The 21,742-nt window shown below is 43.3% G+C and overlaps 1 protein-coding gene across 3 annotated transcripts in view; it reads right to left on the reverse strand.

Moving 5' to 3' along the window:
• Nucleotides 1-21,113, reverse strand: part of tab2 (TGF-beta activated kinase 1 (MAP3K7) binding protein 2) — a 58,013-nt gene extending 36,900 nt beyond the window's left edge. For all 3 annotated transcript variants that reach the window (XM_079526838.1, XM_079526839.1, XM_079526837.1), the window contains exon 1: nucleotides 20,739-21,113. The gene's annotated coding sequence lies outside the window, so the exon portion shown is untranslated. The remainder of the gene's footprint in view (nucleotides 1-20,738) is intronic.
• Between the last annotated feature and the right edge of the window lie 629 nt (nucleotides 21,114-21,742).

The following is a 21,742-nucleotide window of genomic DNA, read 5'->3' on the forward strand; positions in this document are numbered from 1 at the left end:
GGCTTAAAATAGAAGCTTCAGTGACAAGAAAAACCTTATCCCAAACCACTAATCTTTTTGTTTTGCTTGAGCCAAGAATATTTGAATTAAACCAAGGGTGTGAGCAATCTACTGACTAAAAAAATGGGTAGCCTATGTGAGAAAAAAAAAAGAAAAACAGAAAAAGAAATACAGAAGTGTAGCAACAACCAACCACCTCCACAGGGCACACTGCATAGTTTTTTCCTTACATTGTGGAAACATTAATTGCCAGCTGACAAGCCCCAACACAGACTCTCATTGAGCAGGTATTGGTATAATCTATACTAGGCTAGAGTTTCCAAGTAACTCTCCAGAAGGATAGGCCGCATCATCCGCATGATGAAGCGTAAGCCTAATTTAGCCTATACTTTGTCACATGCCAGTGTCACTTGATGAAAATAACTCGATTTTCGGTAAGTGACACCCTCGTGCCATGAAGCATAAATTAGGCTTTACCTTCTAGCAGTAAAATGTCAGCAATAGAGCTTACCTTGCAGAGCATGTGACCACATGTGTTACTGTCACACCCTATGGCAGCAGTTTGCTTTGGGGTAAAGCTAGTCCGAGACAGCGTTACAAATGTTTGCATCCATGGCAAGCAATATACTTTATTCCTTATTTTCACTTTTAATGCAGGCCTATTCAAAGTAGTAATACACTCGTTTCTGCATAGTGATTGGTAATTATTGTCAGTCATTGCAAACATGTGGTATTCTGTGTGTTTTGTTTTCATTCTCCTGAAAAGCAGACCAGCCACAGCTCACAGCTATGTCCTTGAGGGCATCACAAAACCGAAGAAATGTCGAAATCAAAGTGAAACATTTAAGATTGTGAAAGTTGGATAATAGTTGAAAATCCATGCAGGTACAAATAAAGGTCATAGTGACACTGTTCTTGTGAAGCATATTTGTACTTGTAGAAGTACTAAAAATCACTACTTCCATTTGACCACAGGAAACAAAACACTAGTCAACATTAGGCCTGTTACAATTATTATTTGAGATAATTGTAATTATTTTGCATAATCGTCAAAATAATGTTCATACATTTTCCAAACATTGCAGAAATAGCTGATCTACAAGCTTACATTGTAGATTAGCCATTTCCTCTATTTTTGAAATATCCCTAGTAATATTTGATTACGAAACAGAAATTAAACGTTTATTCATACATACGTTCCTATGTTCAATGCCAAAAAGGACAATTAAATTGTTAATCGCAATTATTTGTATGACAATAAATCGTCATGTGTCATTTTGTAATCGTGCCCTAGTCGACATGCCACAAGCAGCCAGGGGCAATGGCATCCATAGTTCTCCTGCATAGTGCGGCTTTGCCTCTCAACACAGCATTATGACTTCGATGTGAACTGTGAAATATTGTGCAAGAAAGGCCAACAACGCCTCTTTTGCTTGAGGCAGCTCGCCAAATTTCAGGTTGACAAATCCCTAATGAAACTTTTTTACAGTGCTTTTATCGAGTCAGTTATCTCTTTTTCCATCATTTGTTGGTATGGAAACCTAAATATAAAGGACAAAAACCACCTTGGTAGGATTGTGAGAACGGCCTCAAAGATTGCCGGAGTTAACTTCAGTAGTCTAGACCAAGTATTTAAAAATCAGGTGCTTAAGAAAGCCAAGTCCATTTGTACGGAACTCCCAAACAAATAAATGAACCTGAACCTGATTTTACTGCACACATTATTGATTGCTAAAGATTTCAACAAAAAGGCCACACCATTATTAGACATTAGACAATGGCTTCTTCCGGTTGTTACTCTGAAAATGAGTAGAAAATAAAGAGGATGTCCCGCCTCCACCCATTTTTGTTTTCACCTTTGCAGTCATGTATAGAATACCTACTAGAAACCAAATGAGCCTAAGCAGTTATTTTGCTTATATTTGTGTGAACAGAAAACACAAGCATTTGAAGACTGTGGAAGTGTTCTGGCTTGAGAGTCCAGACTATTGATAACCAAACTCACGGCAGATGAGAGAGAACGAACATTTGGAGATTCTATCAAGCCAATGTGATGTAAAAACATTAAAAATGCTCCAATGCAAATCTGTAAAATAGGCCAAAACATTTATATAAAGCAGGGGTTTATATATGGGGTATATAAATCAGTTGGACGCCTGTCTGACTGCTCTATATCACAGCATTGCACAAAGGCATCTCAGCACAGCAGCAGGGCCTCTGGCCTGAGTCAATGCTAAATAGCGAGGCGCTCTCTGCCCCATATATTGTTATTTATTATTTCCCGTTGCTGCTCCGTCTGTGTGGATCCTGTTATATTTGGACGGCCCTTCGGACCAGCGGCTTTTCGTTTGGTCATGAGAGAAGCCTTTAGATCTCCTTCCAAACAATGCCCTGAAGCAACACGGTATGGAGTAACGGGCGTTTTATGACACAGGCGACAGGCGATGGGAGGGAGGCATGTAAGGCTACATGATTATCTCAGTCCGTTTGCTTAATGATACAATCACAGTTATCAATCAGTGTTATTAGACTGCAGAGCAAAATCTGGATGATTCTGGAGTGTTCAATTAACTCAAGAGGGGTCCATTTACTGTTAATTTAATGGACACTTACCTGTCCACTTTTACACTGTCAGTTTTAATTACCTTGCCATAATGCAACACTAAATATTGGTTGGTTATCTTCAATAGTTGCCCCATATATATAAATAAATGATAATCCAAGATATTCACCCCATTGACATTTTAGCAAACAAACACGATCAAAGTAGATTGTGCAACTGCATAAGATTACAAAACCTGACTATGCTTTTTACTATCATTGGTAAAGGTAGGCTACTTGTTTCACAATGCAACACATGGTGATTCGGTCACCGACGCATAGTGTCGCATACCTTCCAGATCTTCTTCCTAATTACAATAGTGAAACCAAAATATACGAAGTTGAGTTTTATACATTGGCAGAATGTGCGTTGTTCACATTCATTCCCCACGCAGTGCAAGTCCAAGAAGGTAGTGTTTGTGTAAACAGAAGCATTGAAGACAAGTGTGTAAACACAAAAGTGGCGACGCAAATTGTGATTTGTGATTGGCCAGAATGAGATGATGTATGATAAGAGCACCCCTCAATTGTGAAAATCAGAAAACTCCCTTAACTTTCGTTTTTATATACAACATTAGTACATTTTAGCTGTGGCTTGCAAATATTGTTTAGTCCACTAGTGATGTTATCATAAAATTAGACATCAATTCCAAGTAACATACCATATAGTGACAGAGCTGCTGAACATCGGAATGCACTGACCCCATGGTTAGTGGACCCAAATAACAAAAACAAAAAGCTAAACAGTTAAATTCTTTCCTGCTCTTTCAGATGGCTTTAAGAGAGAGATACTCTGCATGTGGGCCTCCGTTCCCACACTACACTCCCCAGAGGAGCTCCTGTCTCTGTCCACAACAAGTCATACCATGACTCATGGACATGTGGCAAATTTAACCTGCTGGCTGCTACTAAAAACAACTGAGTACATGCTGAGTCGTAGTTTAACAAAACTACTGAGTAGTAGCATGTGCACTGCAGTTTCCGGCGGACACAAAAGCTAACATTAAAATTGTAAAGCATTCGGCTGACATAATAAAGAGAGACAGGTGGGAAATCACTCAGTGCCTTTTGTTTGATGAAGTTTCCAGCAGCACGTGTGTGGCTGTTGATGCACTTTGGCTGGTGTGAGGAATTGAAGATCTTTCTTTATGATTACAGGACAGCGTCTCTCTCTCTGACCACACCAGGCCACCATGCCCGCCAGCCCACGTCTGTTCTGCTGAAGTGAGCATCTGGTATTCAGTCATTCCTATGGGGAATGACTGAAGACAAAACAACTCAAGGCTACATCCCCGATGTAGGCATATGGTCAGAATGCATTGCGAGTTTAAGAACAAACATTGTCTGTCATCCCAAGTACAACAATGCAAAATTAATGAAGCCACTGGAGCGTGAAGGTGTCTTTGGATTCCATTGAAAACCACCAACATAAAGTGCACCTTTCCAATCCCTCCTTGATAATGGTTGACTCGCGCCGCCCACCTCTTTAGCGCTCGCTCTTCTCATGCCCTTTTCAGCAACGTCTCATTTGTCACATTACAGACGGACAGCAGTGAGTTGAAGAAAACGGTAGTACTATGAATGAAAACTGATCTGACAGCAGCAAGAGGTTGGAGGACAGAGCATTAGGAGCAGAACAAGGGGGTTGGGTGGGGGGGCTAAATAAAGGTTCAGAAACAGTTGGTTCTGATGGCTTTTCCGACACAAGTTTCAAAGGGCCACCTGGCTTCCATGGTCCACTGTGTGGCAACAGATTTTTTCCACTGCAGGCAAGTTACTGTATTTGTTAGCTTGAGAGCCATGGATACGACCCCAACAGTGCTTCCAGGTCGGAAAGCGGTAGGTTGGCTCATTAACTCATCAAGTAGCTTAGCGTCAAGGCTACACAAAATCAAGATTAATCCAAATTGGCAGTGAACTGATGTTATCGCAGATGCAGACTGTTGGCCTTTTGCTGATGATGCATGTGCTGTAGACTGTCATAATGTGTGCCAAAGCATGCTTATGGCTGATATAATACATTTTCACTAGACTTTGGCAAAAGTCCCAATACATTTACAATACAAAGCATCAATACATTTTACAGCCTTGAATGTTTCTTGAAAAACTTGGAAAAGATTCTTCAGTGGGGTTGCCCATGGTGTACCGATGTCTGCTGATGATCATATAATGGCCACTAACATCTGCATATATTCTACAGTGGTGCAGTCACAATGCCTGGCGATATCTAGCACGGAATCTCAACAGTCGACTATGCTCTGTCCTTGGGATAACAACACTGCATGTAAAAAAAGCCATAAATACCAGGCATAACTTCCATGTCAATCCCATACCACAGCCCCACCTTCGAAAGGAAGTCACACACCTCTTTCAGTGGTGCAACAATGCACACACGCAAAGACGGCATGCCAGCGGACTGACAAGATTACACCAAATGTTTCCTACCACACAAAACCAGGTCTCTTTAAGGTGATCAATTTCCACAGAATGGACCATTGAACCTCCCATGGAACAGGGGGGGGGGGGGGGGGGAGCAGGGTGACTGACTGCAGTTCTTTCTCATCACTCACTCCAGACTGATCAAACACAATGGACATGCATAGTCTCAGGGCGCTTACCACTAATATGCCAAGCATGCAACAGTCAGTTGCCCTTTTCTGACTGTCTTACTAAATACACTTACTGTATGTCAACATGCTCTTTGAGAGCACAGCCTGCATAATATTAGGACCGTTTCTGTGTTTGGCTTTGGTTCAGCGGTCTGTTGAGCGTGTGGTTAATATTGTCCCTATGGCCAAATCAATGCAGGACTTCAGCTAGATGCAAGATATCAGGCAGATACCCTATCTTAGCATGGTATTAATCAGATATCAGGCAGATACCCTATCTTAGCATGGTATTGGTTGGTTCAGATACCCTATCTTAGCATGGTATTGGTTGGTTCAGATACCCTATCTTAGCATGGTATTGGTTGGTTCAGATACCCTATCTTAGCATGGTATTGGTTGGTAGTAGTGCTGTAAAACGTCCCGAGCACCAACATATTGAGTCAAGAGCCATGTGTCACATACAAGAAATATCAGAAAAGAAACATATCGGTGCCATTTTCACACATAGTATAAAGTTAGATGCTTCTTCTAAATGAGTAAATGGATCTCAATTACCTTTTAACAGGTGATACTAATTTATACATAATAAATACTAATAAATGTCGCTCCGTGGCCTCGGATCTTTGCCAGAGACTTCTCTGCGTACTGGGCCCCCAATAGCCGTCTTATGGGAAAGTTTTAAGCAAGTTTTGATTGTCGCAATAATATATCGTTAATCACGTGTATTTTGTCCACAATAATTGTGATGAAATGAAATGTCATATAGTCATCCCTGTGCTTACATTTAGAAATAAACAAAAACAACGTTGCATTGCATCCCATGCTTCAGTGTATCTCTGGACCTCCACATGCTCAGCTAAGGGAAAAGGGGGAAAAAGCTCTACCGGAAATGCTTCCTGCAGCTGCTAGGAGTATTATTCTCCACCTTGAAGCCAAGCAAAAGACAAATGGCAGCCAAGTCATGTGACCTGCTCTGCCATTCAGTCTTATTCCACCCGCTCTCAAAACATTCTAGTCATTCTTGTCTCACTCGCCAAGCAGTGCCCTTTTATCCAGATCACAGTAATTGACTGGTAAATACGGTCCGCTGAAATGGGCACATTGGCCATCAGATATGTGGATGACCGCAAGCCTCTCTGCTAGCGGCCAGTTTATAAAACCTGACTTAACAACTCTAACCCTAGCATCAATATTCTGCACAATATTCTAGTTTCTTATTTTCAGCGAAGATATTTAGTGTGCAGCAAAAACAGGGGGGGGGGGCTAGTATAGAGCCCTGAGGGACTCCGGTCAACTAAGTATAGGGTTTAAGTGGTTAAGTGGATCAGATGTGATTGTCTGAACATCCCATGTGCCGGGCTGTAATCACATAAACACGGCAAAATCGCTTCTGTCAACGCCAAAGGATTTGGGACTCCCAGGTGCACAGCAAACCCATCTGTGAGGCCTACACGGGCGTTTCAAACACTAGGTTCGTCGTCCAAAAGGTAGAGAGAACGAAATGCTTCCAAAGTTGCTCATGGAAATAAATAGTTTCAAAAGTAAGAAATGTTACCAAAGTCATATTGTAAAAGCATTAGCCTGGAAAATGATAACCTACGATGTAAGGCAGATTACATGAAAGCCAGTGGGCTTGTAGTAGATTAGTAGGGAATATTTTATAGGATTATTTTCCTATACTGGAAAACTTACTGTGAAAAAATAAAATAGAAAATCAGTTCTTTACAAGCATGAATTGTACAGTATTACAGTGCTATATACATACTGCTGGTATACAGTACGTGTGTGCATGTGTGTGGACAGTATGGAAAAAAATCACACCCGTGTGAACTGATCAACTCCGTATGGGGGTCCCCGGAACTTCCAGACCCACAGGAACGTGCCCAGGGTGCCGGCCCGGTTCCGGTGAGCCGCCCTGCGTTCAAAACGGTCGAGAAATGACAGAATGACTGTGTGGGGGTCCCCAGGTGGTCCGACTCCCTCTACTGTACTGTACTGTCACTGTACTGTAACACCCGAAATCACGTAATGGCTGCTAAAAACTCAGCTTCCCAGACATGCAGCTGGGCACAGTGTGAAGGTCAATTTCGCCACTTTGTCACCTGTTGGTACTCTAAACAGCCATAGGGACAGACAGACACTTTGTCACCTGTTGGTACTCTAAACAGCCATAGGGACAGACAGACAGCAGACAGACACACATTGCTGTTCCTTGGAGTGGCTGCACCACTCAAAAATCACTTTTCCCACAGCTTGTGTGTGTGTGTGTGTGTGTGTGTGTGTGGGGAACGAGTGGCGCTGCTGGTGCCCATAGAGGATCGGGAGGGACAACACCACACTCTGTGGCTCTGTCTCGACTGGCACTGACAGGTGTGCCTAGGAGGGTGCCAGCGCCATCGTGGCCTGAGGCGATGCAGAGACAGCGGCCAAAACCACACACATGAAAACACCAAACATGCATCCGCTACGCTAGTTCATTGGTGCCACACACACACACACACACACACACACACACACACACACACACACACACACACACACACACACACACACACACACACACACACACACACACACACACACACACACACACACACACACACACACACACACACACACACACACACACACACACACACACACACACACACACACACACACACACACACACACACACACACACACACACACACACAGTGGCAGAGCAGCTCTGTTATTATGACATCTCTAACCGGGAGCTGAGCGGGACCCGGGAGGTCGCAAGCCGGTGGGGGTGACAGCGAGTTAAGGAGGAGGGTCAAGGAGAGGGCTGAGGATGGCCAATTATGTCAACAATCTAGACTTTTGGTCAACTAGTTGGCTTATTAATCAGAAGTATTAGTTACAATAAAGGGTTAATTGTGCAGCCCTAAAGAGGAAAGGAGCCCACAAGGGAGGTTGCTCTGCACTCTATAAGCTATACCCCCGGCTGCTACACTCAACTCCTTTAAAAGTCAAGAGAAGTTTCCATGGATCAGTAACCAGGAACAAGGAAACTATCAAAAACAACCCAAACAAAAGGGAGGCTTTGGGCAACTGGGAAGGCGTGAAAAAAGTCCCCCTCCCCTTTCTCTCTAAAGCTGCAGCAGTGTGGCCTGCTTCCACCTTTACAAGCTTGTACCCACTACCCAGCAAGCTCCTCTCTCTCCATACTAGTTCTGTGGGTACTTATGGAAAATGTCTTCTTTGGTATTAAAAGCGGGGAAAAAAACATTCTGATTACTGTGTGGACTAGAGAAGCATGCAGCAAAAGAGGAATAGGAGTAGGCGCCTGGGCCGCCTGGGCGGGAAGAGGCTGACAGAGGCTGCTTCAACAAGCTTTACTTTTGTGTATGTTTGCAGTGTTGTTGTGCAATCTGTGTTGGGGGAGGACTCCCCTCCAAGCTCAATGGGAAGTAAGCTTGTTTTCTTCCCCTGGAGCTCTGGCTGAGATCGAGATGTGAGAGTTGCAAAACATCGCCAAATGTAAGGGGCTTAATTCAATATACCGCTACTGCTGCAAGAATCTCAGAAAGAGAGAGAGAGAGGGGGAGAGATAAACAGAGAATGGGAGATGGAGAAAGGGGGGGTGATCAAGAGAGAGAGGGGGGAGAGAGACCCACACAGACAGTTGCCCTTGGCAAAGCTACACTGAACCACAACAAACAAAAGCTTTGTCGACTCCACTGTCCACCACACCCTGACCAATATGTTTTCTGAGCGAGCCAGGCCGTGAGGGAGTGAGGAGGGCTGAGAGCCCGAGGGCCCACGCTGCACTGATAGGCAGCCAGATCAAAGCCCCCACCCCACCCCCCCAATGCTTGGGGAGCAGAAGAACCTGAGCGAGAGATGAAAGGCCAACTGTGGGAGAAATGATGAAGGGCAGAGCAGCTCCTCCCTGCATGGCGTTTTAAGACAACAGGACGGTGAACAACACAAGGAAGGCAGCACGCGCCGTGTGTGTGCGTGTGTGCATGTGTGTGAGTCTGTGTGTAGGAAGTCAGGGGGAGTCAGTGGAGACATACACACACACACACACACACACACGGCCAGAATCTGTCCACAGGATAAGCAGTGCAGAATCTGTCCACTGTGATAAGACAACCACATGCAATATCTGTACCTCAGAAAACAAGCTGTCAAGCTAATATGCTTACCAGGAGAATAAAAAGGCATCAATGCTGGGGAAGCACGGAAAAACAAATTCCTGTAAAATGTAGATGTGTGTGTGCGGGAGGAGGGGGTTCAAAAGGCTATTTCTATGGAATAATACCATCCTAATGAAGACAGGAAAAACAGAAAAGTATGTGGGACTGGAAATACATGGGAATTGGCAAAAGGTAACAGAGCCTTCAGCAATGGAACTTGAACAAGTCCTCCTTGATGTCCTGGTTCACCCATGCAAGGCAAAGGGAGGAGCGCACATCCATGTTGTGGAGGTGCCGACCATGGTGAAGTTAAAAAATATAAAGTAGTTGCACACTCGTAGCCTTGACAACAAAGTATTCTTCAGGTAATACACTGAAGGCTTTGGTTTCTGCTTAATAAATTCACATTGTATTGAGGCTAGGTGTGCGACTGCTTTATCTTTTAAACTGGTTCATCCATGCAACACTCGCCAAGAAGACAAATTCCGGCACAGCTTCTGTGCTATGTGGCTGTAGTTTGCACCATCAACACCATGTTGCTGTAAGCCGGAGACATGATGGCAGTTTGTACTTCGGCCAGTTGTTTCTCTTTACCATGTCAAAATGTGGGGAACAGGTTTCGGTCTTGGCACTTGGAGATCAACATGTTAGCATTTTTAGCATTCCTCCTTCACACTAGACTCAAACTACCTCAACCATTTCTCATTCAAGCTCCCCTCAAATATGCTAGCTCAAAGCCAGCAGAGCCCATTGTTTTGATGCTATGCTAACAAGTCATTGGTAAGGTAGCTGCAGGATAAATGTAGTTATGTTCTTCCCGCCGCAATGTGACATGCGTCTGGCAAAAATAAGGAATAGACAAAAACATTGCTGTTTAAAGACCCTTCCTGGTGTTGGTGCTCTTTGGTTTGGGCAAGCCTAAGGGCTAAGGGTGGTGTAGAATGTTATAATACAGACACGCTACACAGAGACACTGGCACTAGAGTAGTAGTTCTCAAAGTGGGGTTCACCGTGCACGTGCAGAAAGCACAGGGCCGTCTGGCGATAGGTGCGTGTAGGTTCGCTGTGCGCCGCGGCGTGTGGAGATAGGCCCCTTGTGTTTTACAGACAGACAACCTTTCCATGAATTATTAGATAGACAAAATTGTAGGCCAATAAAAAAAGACTATATACCAAATTTCCCACTTTAAATAAAAGAAGCATGTCGGCTGCCGGACTATGTATTGTTGTTATTAGGAATAAACACAGCAGAACTCGGGAGGAAGAGGGCTAAGAAAGGGGAGGAGCCAAACCAAGTTCCTGTTTCTACACAAAGAAAGAAGGAGTTGCCGCGGTGGTGCTGCAGAGGGGTAAAAAAAAAAAGAAGAAAAAGCACCTTTGTTTTTCCGAATGGATTTCCAGATTGGGAGTCAAGTGCCTTGCTCAAGGGTACTTCACATTACATGGTCACTTATATGGTCGCTGTATGTTAACACAATGAGTGCCACCTGGTGGACAAAAGTGGTGGCGCTTGGGTGCCACGTGATGAGATAAATTCCAAAATGACACGCATCCTGTTCGTCACCATCTTGAACTGCGTAATAGCGCCAATGCTAGCGAGCTAAGGCGAGGACCATCCTTGCTCCAGAAAATGCCAATGTTCCAATCGCGATCACCAGATCAAAAAATCAAAAATGACCTCAGAACATCGCCAAGTAGTAGTAGTAGTAGTTTCAGAGAAAGGAGCATTCAAAGGCTGTGGTTGAAAAGCTAATGTGGTTGGGTCACGCAGATGCAGTGCAGACAAGGCCCTAGCAACCGCACCTAGCAACTGGAGCGATTCCAAAAATGGAAAATAGCGAGGCAATCTTATATCGATATTAAACGCCTAAGTATACTCGTCCTCCGCATCTCACATATTTATTTAATAGGACGAGTATACCCGTCCTTCATCAAATGCATCAAATGTGTTAATGAAACCATTTCACAAGGACATTTAGATTTTTGGTCTATAAGACTATAACCTCCTTTCACAACACAGCCATTCTCGAATGTGATCAAAATGTGAAACTTACGCCAAGTGTAAAAGTTTTCACTGACATTTTTACATATGGGTCCAAGTGTGATTAAACAAACAATAATAGCCTGCAGTTGATCCAAATATGAATATAAGATGAACTTCTTGTATCCTGTTAAAAGCACCAAACATTGAGAATGAGACAAACCTATATAAACTGAGGCAGTTATGAGAAGGATGCGGGAACAAGAGGAAGTGTTTGTCTCACATGCATATCCTGCAGACACCACACTATGGTGTCTTCAGGCCTTTGGAGCACAGAGGGACTGTGAGAAATGCTCAACTGTGTTCCTGCCCACTGATTCTGAAGAACTAGGTTTGACTTTGAACAGTAGCATGGAAGATGCATATACAGTAACACCTGATGAAGTCAATAAGAAGACATAAGAACTCCATTCTCTGAAATTATAACACACACTCAGTTTTCTCTATATTCAAAATCACACCCGTGTGAAATGAGGGGCACTCTTGTCATCGTACATCAATTTATGTTTGCGGACATTTGACATTGCTACATAAGGTGGTCCCTTATTGGCCAAGCTCACCCACCAACATGTGATTGGTTAGCAGATTTGCTCGTTTACATTGACAATTTTCAATGTCAATGGTGTTTAATGTTTTGATGTTTAATTCACGTCATATTTAGCGGAATTATGACATAATTTCTCCGTTCACTGTCAATGGCAAATCTTGAGACGTGTGGGGACTAAAGATGTTTATAGAAGGGGCTAGCGCCCCTTAAAAATGTGGTTTACGCAAATTAACGAATATACATAGCAGTTTGTCAAAGATCAGGTAAGCCTGATTAAAACAAATCTACCATGACTCTTCTGTCTGAAAGTATTAAGCAAGTGCAGCTCTGAAAGAAATGAGATGACCTGAAAGCATTTTTCGGCCATATGGTATGCACATACCATATCATGGGCGCAAAATGCCCTGAACAGCGAGTTCCCGGTGTGATTCCTGCCATCTTGGCCAGCCAGATCGTGCTTTATGTCATTTCCCGCTTCTCTCTCTCTACTTCCATCACATTTCAAGAACGGCTTAAAAAGTCCCCAAAAACAAATGATAAATAAATGCAAGTCATGTAAGGTTTAATTGATTACATGTTTAACCCACGTGTTTTGACAGTGCATGGTCTTGTAGCACAGAATAAAGAGCCACCAAATACTACTTGGGCCAGCAGCTTCTATTGACCTATAAATCTTTTTCTTTTTAGATGAGAAAAGGGGGGGGGGGGGGGGGGGGTGTAAATGCCCCAGGGCACAACATTGGATCCTAGTAACAATGCCTAAGTGTCTCAAAAGCTGCGCTGCTGTCTTTGCAAACATGCCTGTTTAACACGCGCACAGTTCTGTTTTTAATTAGCCTAAATGCTACATCCAAAGAGAGCCTGCTCTAATTGACGGTTGCGCTACTATCCTATTTCATAGCCGAGTTCCTGCAGAGGGAAACTTGAAAAACACTTCATTCAAACACTTCATTCAAAAACACTTTAAAAACACTTTATTAGCATGAAAGGCGTAATTATGTCACCGTGACTTAGTAGTGCAGCAAAGGAATGGCTATTTTGAGATAATAGATTTTTCTAAACAATTTGCAGTCAGTTGGGTTTAGTGGGTCATACTGGGAGTGATGTGACCTGGATTCAAAACCTGAGATAATAGATAGACCTTTTGAATAGCTTAAAATCTTCCTTTTTTCTTCATCATTCACTTGATGCATTGAGAGAAATTACAGTTTTCCCTCATCTCATTTACTGACAAGAATAATCACAGAATATTCTTCTTCACTAAAATCACACCCCGAAATGAGAGCCGTTCATTGCGCATTAATGAAACAAACAAACACGTGATTGGCAGTGAGGGCCATTGAAATAAAAAAAACACGTCCAAACACATGATTTGCAGTGAATGAGTTTAAGTGCCTGGGTAACATTAATTGTTAGAGATTAGTATTGAATCTTAATTGATCATTGGGCGCAGCTAAGTGGAAACTTGCAGGGAGCTCTTCCCTTTGGTTTCAGTGGTGACTGGTGAACACTGTACCCATACCAATAAGACCATAAGCAAATTAACAAATGTAGGCTTGCCTTGGATTTGTTTTTCTGTTGTTGTGACAAGTGCTTGCAAAGAAACATGATCATATATAATTAAAAATGTCAAAATGAATTACTTGATCTGATGTAGTGCTGCACGATTCTTGCTCAAATGTGACTCTCGATTTGCCTAAACAAGAATTGAGATCACGATTCTCATCTTTTCCAAGAAGATATTTATTGTCTTTAGTTGCTGAACATTACTACTGTAGTCTACACTAAAAATGTGGCACCTGGAGACAACTACAGTGGCTTTCTACAGACAACATCAAAGTTCTTGACATAAACCTATCTCAAAGTCTCTCTTTTTTCGATTAATTGTGCAGCACTAACTAGTGGTGCATTCAATTAATCGATATGGCAATATATCGATAGAACATCCGGACGATAGGTGAAGCGATCGAGAGGCTGCTGTATCGATATGGCACGATAACGGCATGAATTATCTGGGTGATTAGTGTTGACAAACGTATGGACTCTCAGAAATGTAATTCATGACAATTCTTATACTCTGAATGTAACAGATTATTAAGGCTGAGACATAACTTTTTAAAGAGTAATTGAAAGATTTGAGAGGAACAGAGAAGCTGGTAGAGAAACAGACCCTCGGGTTAAGGGCACAGAGGGGAGGGCAATGTACAAATCTCTCAAGGATGTGGTTCACTCTTCTGCTCCCGTTTCCTGAGGCACAAGAAAGACAGCAAGAAGGTAGGCTATAATAATACCTTTGACTTTGTGTGCACTGTGCACTGTATCATGCGCTCAAGGCGCATGACCGCAGAAGGCCAACAAAATGGAACTGAATCTCCTCTGCACTGCAGAGTGTTTGCAAACAGCCATGTTACTGACAACAGATACCCTGGCTCAAAGTGAATGAAACAACTTTCACCCGGTTGTGCAAAGAGAAATTGTAAGTTTGTAGGAGGTTTGAGCTATGAGCCAAGTTCAGTCAAAAATGTACTACTCATGTCAATTACATTTCATCCGTTTTTTTACGAGCTGCACAGAGCTATTCTTTCTCAATAGTTCTTCCTCCTTCCCATCCATCCCAATCATTGCCACTGCCCATTGCCCAAATACACACAATTAATGACTGTATACTATAAAATCACAGACAGCGATTATTTGCTTTTAAAAGCGTTTTGCTTTTTAAAAGCCAAAACAATACAATTATGATTTACCAATGCAATGCGGGCCTGATGTAGATAGTGCTGTGGTGCCACCGGGTTGGGACTTCTAGTCGGACGTCGAAGGCTGATCGAAATTGTTCAGTCAGGTCACGACAGGCGAGAGGGTGGTAAAGAGGGGGGAGAGACAAGGAACCAAGCAACCAAGTCTATGAAAACAAGCCCAGAAGAAGTGACCAGTTTCACCACTTGAGCCCTATTACATCAGCGATTTTCAAAAGGAATCTTGAAAGCAAGCAACTACACTTCAGAAACAAGCCCAACACAAAAGCAACCTGCAACTATGAATATTTACAAGCAACTTTACAGGAAAAAAAGCTCAAAGTAAGACTGCCAGTCTGTTGTAGGCCTAATCATTCTGTTGTAGTGTGAAGTGTGGTGGAGAGTCACCTTTAAGGTAGCTCCAGACCACACAGATGGTCGGCCGTGGAAGCAGTTGATTGCCATTGATATCGCCGTGCCGACTGGTCGGAAGCCGTTGATGAAGAACCGAGCATGCTCGGTCGGTTGCCGACCTCGAGAGACGTCGATATCCATGTGGTAGTGATGAGGGGGTAAATACTCCACTGTATAGTGGATCTCTAGTCTGCTTGTCTTGTATCAGGGCTGATACTGGTGTAGTGTGAACTAGATACCATCTCGCCACATCAATCCGAGAGCAAGCTCAATGGACCTCGAGACAGCTTCACCTTCATCATGATGTATCACAGCAGACGCACGCTCAAATAACTCCACATTTTACACAGCCCTTGCTGGGTACTCTGGCAAGGTTATTGGCTCATTTTCCCCCTCCAAATGTCTTCACATATTGTACAGTAAGCATACATTGCCTTATTACGCAATACCTCTGCTGGCTACTTCCTTAAGTGGTACAAGGTCATTTTCCTCATCACTTTAGGCCACTTTGTGTGTGTTTTGTTATGGTCTCAGATAGGCTACTCCCAGACAGTCACTTCAAGAAGATGCAAGATGCAGCTTACAGCACACGTCTCTTCCGGGTTTTAAAACAGCTGGTGGGTGGAAATTAAGCGTGCGCGCGGCTGCAACTTGCAGCGTCGGCAGAAAAACGGAAACACTGCAAGCGCACAAGCTTCATTTCCATCCACCAGCTGTTCAAAAACCCGGAAGAGACACGTACTGTAAGCTCCATCTTGCATCTTCTTGAAACGACTGTCTGGGAGTAGCCAGAGGCTCCGCGGTTGCGGTTGAAACAAGCAAACAGGTCTATGAAAACCTGCCCAAAAGACTCAACCAGTTTCACCACTTCAGCCCTATTACATCACCTATTTTCAAAAAGAATCGTGAAAGCAAGCCCAAATAAGCAACTACACTTCAGAAACAAGCCCAAACTAAAGCAACTATGCATATTTAAGCTATTTTACAGGAAAACTAGCCCAAAGTCACTTATAATAAGCAGAACTGGCAACACTGACAACATCGCTGCAGGCTACTTTGCATGCACAAAAACAATGTTTCATCGGCCGACTGGTTTGTGCTGAACTAAATGCTAGTCTGTTGCAATCTGTGATAGTTTTTTTGTAGTCTTGAACATTTGGACGTCTGTTTGGTGGGGAAGACGTTTAGGAAGAGTCAATGCTGTGTTATTTCTCACCGTCATCAGTTTACTACTGCATTATAAATTGAACACAGTGATTTTGAAAGAATGTGAGGTCCCACTCTTTTGACTGAAACACACAGCTCATTAGTGCAGCAAGCTACAGTGCGCAATCCCATGACCTCAAGCACAAGTCTGTTTCAAACTAGAAATATGTGTTGTCTTGTCTCATGATGATGACGGGTACATCATTTCCTATAGGACGCAAGTCCTGGCTAGCATTTTTAGGCATCAACTCTCGCTTGGGAGTCAACGATAATCATTGTTTGCAAACAGATACGTTCAGTTCACCGTCCACAAAAACATGAGCATGCCTAAAGGACACACTCATGTTAGTGCATAACACTTACTGTAGGGAGTCTCTAGGAACTAGCCCCAGTTCAAAAAGGTGCTGCAGAAGGAAGCCACCTTAACAGAACACATGCACAATGCAATGGAATTGAAATGGAGCTAAACCCAAGTGGTGCAGCTAGATCAGCAGTGTCATCCTCAACTCACAATTTAACCACTTCAACCCTGCATACTTTGTGGACAGGTGTCCCCGAAGGGTCTATACTCTGTCCCCTGCTTTTTCCAAATATCTACTATTTTCAGCAACTGCTCACCTATTTTTGCTGAATGTTCATCCATTATGACATGGCCAGAATAGGGACGCTGGGGTTCATGTGGTTAACCCTTGAACTGGAGAGTAGCATCATGTGTAATGGAGGATTCCATTTGAAGCTGAGAAGTCAGGCGAGAGTTCTGACAGGGGGAGGGGGCTCCACTATCAGAGCCTCTCTTCCTGACAGCCAGCCACACACAGTGCATGGTGGGGGGAGGGTTCTGACAGGGGGAGGGGGCTCCACTATAAGAGCCTCTCTTCCTGACAGCCAGCCACACACAGTGCATGGTGGGGGGAGGGTTTGACAGGGGGAGGGGGCTCCACTATAAGAGCCTCTCTTCCTGACAGCCAGCCACACACAGTGCATGGTGGGGGGAGGGTTTGAAAACACCAAGGCCTCTTCCTGCGCCTGCAGCAATGGGCATAAGTCGATGGATCCTTCCACTCATTGTTTGAATTACATCTTATATTCTAGCATTTTGTTTCATTTTCATGTCTCACTCTCTCACACACACACACACACACACACACACACACACACACACACACACACACACACACACACACACACACACACACACACACACACACACACACACACACACACACACACACACACACACACACACACACACACACACACACACACACACACACACACACACACACACACACACACACACACACACACACACACACACACACACACACACACACTTGTGGTTTTCTCGTCTGCACAGAGATGGACACCTTTTTGTGGTTTTCTCGTCTGCACAGAGATGGACCTCTGAGGAGGCCAAAGTAGTTGTGCCAAAATATAGGATGGAGGTGGTAATAGGCAAATTCGCAAATAAATAATGACAGTTAATGATAAAGGGAAGTTGAGAGAAAATGGGCATCATGATTCGTCACATGATGAATTATTGTATTCTCATTTGGCCCAGAAAATATCATGAGAATGCCGAAGTCATATCAGCCAGTTCTATCGACAATTACACATTTGGCTGTGGGGAAAATCAAACCCATCCACTGTTTGAGTCTGATTCTTATGCAGTGCTTTTACAGAAAATCTGTACTGACAAGGTAAGCCAATATCGTTTCCTAGCTTCAATTGACTCTATGCTGTTGATCCAAAACAATGAGCACTTGTACTCCGTACAACACACTCATAATTATCCCTCCCCTTGTGAAAAAGAAAGAAAAAAAATACACTTACACCACCTCCCTCTGCTCTGATTGGTGATAACTTGTTGTGCAAACAGCAAATGATAAACCTGGAAACAGGTTTTTCAGGAAAGAAGATTTAAGTGTTGGCATAGATCTTAATGAGAACATGCCACAAGCTTACCTTGTTTCCAAAAGCTCAAAAACATGAGTTTTAGCCCTACCTGCCTGTTGTATATAACCAAACACTGGAAACAAACAATCCTAACCCCTTCATTGTTCCTCCTCTGCTGGCTCGCATCAGAGCAACCTGGGTTATATCTCAACATATCCCAATCCATTTGTAGGCTTAAACATTCTGCAAGCGGCAAGCCCTAAAAGCCATGATGCATTATCTTGTTAGCATGCACTTCTGCCCATTAATTCCCAAGACAGGAATTTTCCCAACACTGTGCGTTTAATACTGTTATCACACAGACTATGTGCAGCCATTACCCCCACTCTACTAGTGGGAGAAGAGTGGCAAATCTTGCAAGCCCTCCCAGCGACATATTTGCCCTGCTACAAGCACACATGGTTTCAGTTAGGGTCTGTACCTATAAACAGTTGGCCGTGGCAGCTTATTGGTCAGGAAGTGCAATGTTGACTGCAAGTCAAGACAGGCACAAGCTGCTAATGAATGATATACACACACTACAACCTCCACCATCAGCTACAACAACACACTTTAGCCTTAGAAGGCGTTTAGAGGGCAACAGAAAAGTGATTCTGGACTCTTGGCGTGTCCTTGATGAACCCACGTCTCTTGAAGCAGCCACCTGAGAAAGTTGTTGTCATTCATATTCTGCTGAGACGCGAGCGTACGAGTCAGTGACATGAATACCACCACAGTGGTTGTATGATCATGCGCTCAGAGTATGATTTCTGCCAAAGTCACAGTTTATCTATTGGCCAATTTGGCAAGACTGGCAACTGGGTTCAGAATTACATTGAGAAATTAAAATTCTAAGCTAAGAAATTCTAAATAAAAATCGGATTCCACACAGGCTGGTACTGGTTATGCCAAACTAGGAAGTAGAATAATATATATTTATTTACCAGTATTGGCGGCATAAAACAGAATACGCCACTAAGAATGAAGAAATACTACTATTAAAGAGCACGTTGTTATTTCTATGGTGTTGATTTCTAATAAAACAACAACAACAACACCAACATGACCAATAGAGAACAACACCCCACTTGTCATTACTGACAACATCTGTGCACTATGAGCAATTTATGTGACGATCGGAGTGAAAGACAAACAAATAAACATGAACATACATACGCAGCTCTAACTTCACAGAGGATGTGTAAATCACTCAACATGTTCCTTAACAGGTTCAGTGCAGCATGCATAGTTCCGGTGTATGTGTTGCAATCACTGGCCTTGACTCACAAACAAAATGTGCAACTTTAAAAACAGGCCCAATGTAATAAGCATGTCTGCAAGTCCATCCTGCTTGTCATATATCAACAAAAACAGAACAGAGTAAACAGCACAGCATGGTAAATGTAGGTCACACTGGGTTAAACGTTACTGAACTAATACATACAGTATGAAGAACAAAGTCGTCTTGGAGCTGTCATATTAGGAAAACTTGCAATGAACCAGATGCACCTCCTGCGCGTCACTCACGACTGTCACAACATCTAATTCATGTACCATATGCGTGATCTGTATACACAAGCTCACGTTATATATTATGTATCAAGTCGACAGTTGGTCTAGAAGACTAGCCTCATTAATGTACTTGCAGCAGCAGCACAACTCCAAAAGGTTCCCCGTCTGTGTTTAGGCCTAGAGGGCCTATTTACATTACTATGGAGTGGATAGACTGCTTCATATGGTCTGTGACAACTGCTCCAACTACGAGCATAAACACATTAACTGATGTCAAGTAAGTGGTAGACAAACAATCGCACCAAAATGGTAACTTATCGGAAACGTCGTCACTTAGCACAATGCAATGGATGGTGGTGTAAGTAAACTTATTTGAAGGGGGGGGGAATCAACAACTTAATGATCAAATCTCTCCGTTTGGAACATAAACACACTTGGTACAGAGTACATACTCAGATCAGTGTGAAATTAGTACATTTAAAAGTTGAAACTTATGGACGGCGGTTTACGGAGCTCTGCTGCTCAATGGAAAATGTAGCCTACATGGGCTACAAAACATGTAGCCTGCTGCCTACGTCATGTTAAAATAAAGACTCATTGCTACGAAACTCTTCGCGCACCCAATCATACCAAAATACAAGTTAAACTGGTGTATTTTTACTGGTTATAAGTGCTTTATAAACTAACAACAGTCGCTTGCAAAACAGCCAGCTGCTCGCTCTCGCTCGCTCGCTCGACTTGCAGACAAATAGTTTTCCACACCTGAAAAGCCGACAGACAACACAGTTTTTTCTTCGCCTTTCCTCCAACCGTTTTCTCTTGGACACTTTGACGTGTGTGTGACTCGATCGCATAATAAAAGCCTCCGCCGAGCCGGGGCGATGTGGACTTTTTCCATCTAAAGATAAACTTTGTGGACTTTAATAAGTGATATCCCCTCCACCGCCCGGGGCCTGTGAAGTGAAAGCCTACCGTTGTCTCCAGCCTGCCGCTCCCCGGGTCCACCTTCAACACCCGAGACAGCCGCCACCGAGTGTCCGCAGGGCCGTGGTGGTGCTGAAAGAAGAGCGGAGAAGGAGGACGGAGGTTCGAACGGCACCGACCGAGGCCTGCCTAGCCTGCCTGGGCCTCCCTTTCCTTTCCTTTCCGTCCCTTCCCTTTCCTTCTGTCGTCCCTCGGATGTGCGGGGGCCGGAGGGGGGACACTGCACCGCAACCCCCCGCCGTTCGAGCAAACTCTGGGGAAAAGTTTTGACAGCTCCTCTTCTTTTCCCCCCCTCTTCGCCACCCCCTGCCTTTTTCTTTTTGCTTTTCTCACTACTTCCACTGTAGATACGAATCAAAATACTGTCACAGAATATGGCGGCTGCATAAGCGAGCGCCTATCGCGAGATTTTTTTTCCTGCTTTTTTTTCTTTTTTTTCCTTTTCAAACGAAGGTGAAAGTTTTGTTGTTTGGAGAGGAACCGAGGAAGTGTGTTTGCAAAATTAACTTTGCAGAGTTAAAATCCTCACTGTTAATTTAACTTAATTTGACCCACGAGCCATGAACAAAGGTCCATTTGTACAACCAGTTATAATGGATACAGTAATTATGATTTTACTCTGTGTAGAGGGGTAGGGAAAGTCAGTCATGTCAATCTTATTAGAATGGAAACTATAAAAAGGAGTGGAGTAATCTACATTTTGACTTAATATAGACTGACAAATAGACAGTTTTTACTTGACTGTCTGTACTCTGTTGGTAACAACTACTATATCAGCCAACTTGCGTCCTATTGAAAACAGCTTTGTTGTGTACACTTACACAAATTGAACTCATACACTTAAAAGTTTCCAAATTAAAATTCAGAGGTCAGTTGCATAATTTGTAGGCTTGGCATATGGGAAATGGGTGGTTAAATCAGTCCCAAATCTTTTGCCACTGAAAGTGGGGTAAGTAGGACTACAGTACATGTGGGTATTAAGAGAGAGAGAG

This window comes from Electrona antarctica (assembly GCF_951216825.1).
Source record: "Electrona antarctica genome assembly, chromosome: 17".
NCBI lineage: Eukaryota > Metazoa > Chordata > Actinopteri > Myctophiformes > Myctophidae > Electrona > Electrona antarctica.